At 47.2% G+C, this 2,768-nt stretch overlaps 1 non-coding gene across 1 annotated transcript; it reads right to left on the bottom strand.

Annotated features, from left to right (window-relative positions):
- Window positions 1-2,314: 2,314 nt before the first annotated feature.
- On the bottom strand, window positions 2,315-2,386 carry TRNAE-UUC. The gene has a single exon. It is a non-coding gene; the product is annotated as a tRNA-Glu (tRNA).
- Between the last annotated feature and the right edge of the window lie 382 nt (window positions 2,387-2,768).

Here is a 2,768-nt window from a genome sequence, read left to right as displayed (position 1 = left end):
GCCAAGTCAGTTCCCAGACTCTTTCCACTGAAGCAAGGATAGACTGGGTCCACCAGAGGAAGCATCTTGTGACACTGTCACAAGAACAGACTGTAAATTCATCCCCAACCCTTCTTTAGAGGAACTATAGCCATTTGTTCTGTTAACTTACACTGGCTTTGGTTTGACATTCTTCTCTTCCTATGGTTAGGCAGCTCAGAATTATTAATGTTGTTTTTTGTTCTTCCTGCTCCTCCAGTACTTTTGTGTTGTTCACTGGAGCTTGAAATAAATGAAGTTTTGGTCTAAGTTTATTTCAAAGTGGTTCCAGTGGATCTGTGAAAGTACCTGATCCTGTCATGCAAAAGTCAAACCTCCTACTTGACAACTGACATTATCCTATTGCCCCTTGAATCTTGGAGTGTGGGCTACTATGATCAGGAAAGACAAAACGGTAGCCTTTGGAAGTTCCCCATAAGAAGATAGTAAACCAAAAGTGATGCTGCATCTTAGAGAAAATTAGAGATTAGTGCCACCGACAAAGCTTTGCATGCAATGGCACCCCACTCCAGTACTCTTGCCTGGAAAATCCCATGGACAGAGGAGCCTGGTAGGCTGCAGACCATGGGGTCGTGAAGAGTCAGACACGACTGAGCGACTTCACTTCAACTTTTCCCTTTCATGCATTGGAGAAGGAAATGGCAACCCACTCCAGTGTTCTTGCCTGGAGAATCCCAGGGACGGGGGAGCCTGGTGGGCCGCCGTCTATGGGGTCGCACAGAGTCGGACAGGACTGAAGCGACTTAGCAGCAGCAGCAGAAGCTGTACTGTCATATCTAGGTACTGTCATATTCCCAGGTAGCTCAGCTGGTAAAGAATCCACCTGCAATGCAGGAAAGCCCAGTTCGATTCCAGGGTCAGGAAGAGCCGCTGGAGAAAGGATAAACTACCCACTCCAGTATTCTTGGGCTTCTCTGGTGGCTCACATGGTAAAGAATCCGCTTGCAACGTGAGAGACCTGGGTTCAGTCCTTGGGTTAGGAAGATCCCTTAGAGGACGGCACGCCAAACCACTCCAGTATTCTTGCCTGGAGAATCCCCCTGAACAGAGAAGCCTGGTGGGCTAGTCTGTAGCGTCCCAAACAGTGGGACTTGACTGAAGTGACTTAGCACCCAGGCATCAGTTCAGTTCAGTTCAGTCGCTCAGTCGTGTCCGACTCTTTGCGACCCCATGAATCGCAGCACGCCAGGCCTCCCTGTCCATCACCCAAATCCCGGAGTTCACCTAATTCATCTATTTGACCTGTGCAAAAGGCACACGCTTCTGCTTTCCCTTACTGCCCTGGTTAGTAATGTTTGAATCTGCTCTTGGGTATTCTAGAAGATCTAGGAGGCTGAATCCTTTATCCTGCAAGTAAAAAGCCAAAAAGGAAAAGCTTTTTGTACCTGGGAGGGCCCCACGGGGTCCTGTTCAGTTTCATATGCATAGAAAGAAAGACTTTATTTTCATTCTGGAAATGGCCTAGAAGTTAAGAAGGTTTCAAGGCTTTTTCCACTTTGAACATTTGAATTTGCTGACTTCAACCTAACCATGTGTGTAATTCGATCCGGAAGCTGATTCCATGCCTCATTAACCCATGTCATGTTCTGTGGAAGCTGGTTAGGTGAAAGGATCTTCCCTTGCTGTCTACATCCCTGTGCAAATCTCTGCTAAAGCAGTATTTCTATTTGGAGACCTCACATTTCTTTCTCTCAGGCCATAATGATTTCTGATTCAGGAAGATTCTTGCTTCCCTCCCAACTTGGTCATTAAACATCAATTTTCCTGGGTCTTTTCTCATCTCGTCCTGGCCAGCTGTCTATCCTCCTGACAGAAACACTTAGTGGGAGAAGAGAGCAGTGAATTCCCTGTATAAAATATATGCTGATTATATAATTAAGTGAGGTGATCGAGGTGTTAATTAACCCTATTGTGATAATCATTTCACAATATGTGTATCAAAGCATCATGTTGTACACCTTAAACTTACACAGCATTATAATATCAATTATAAGCTATATAATGTCAATAATGCTGGGAGGAAAAGAAGAGAATTCCTTTGTTTAATAGAGTTTGACCAATAAACATATTTTAAATAAATTTTATATCATGGAGAAAAATAGAGATACTGCTTACACAAGCAGCATTTCCTGTGTTACAAATTACAAGGTGGATTTTCAAGCTCATCGCTCCCCTTCAGGGAATTGCACCTTTCTTCAATTATATCGAGTCTTCTTGTTAAGAAGAATCTCAATTTACTTGACGGTGAATTTCTTAACTCTAAAAGAGTCTTTCTTTCCCACACCGGGAGTCGAACCCGGGCCGCCTGGGTGAAAACCAGGAATCCTAACCGCTAGACCATGTGGGAGAGGACGTGAGAACACTACAGTACAAGACAATTGAATCGTACCCGTCTGCTTCCACTTCCGCCGCGCGGTGCCGCCTCCGAGCTGCTGCGGCCTTCCGCGTCTGCGCGGGTTTTTGGCGCTCGGCGCCGGCGGTGCGGGCTGTGCTGAGTCTCATCGCCCGCGGCTTGGAGCCTGGAGTGGAGTGCTGTGACCTCCCCGACCCCTCACCCCGCCCCGGGGAGGTGGCCCGACCCCCTCCCCCCCAAACTCTCCGCTCCGGGGAAGCGGTTCTGGGCCCCACACAGCCCTCCCGCAGCGTCTGTGGACCGGCCTAGTTTCTAAACACCGGTTAACTACGTTCTGCGGTGAGATTCAAGAGTGCTTTGAAGAAGCAGGTTGTGA

The sequence above is a fragment of the Bubalus bubalis genome, chromosome 20, assembly GCF_019923935.1.
Source record: "Bubalus bubalis isolate 160015118507 breed Murrah chromosome 20, NDDB_SH_1, whole genome shotgun sequence".
Taxonomy (NCBI): Eukaryota; Metazoa; Chordata; class Mammalia; order Artiodactyla; family Bovidae; genus Bubalus; species Bubalus bubalis.
The sequence above is the reverse complement of the archived record's forward strand: the minus strand, read 5'-3'. Positions and strand labels throughout refer to the sequence as shown.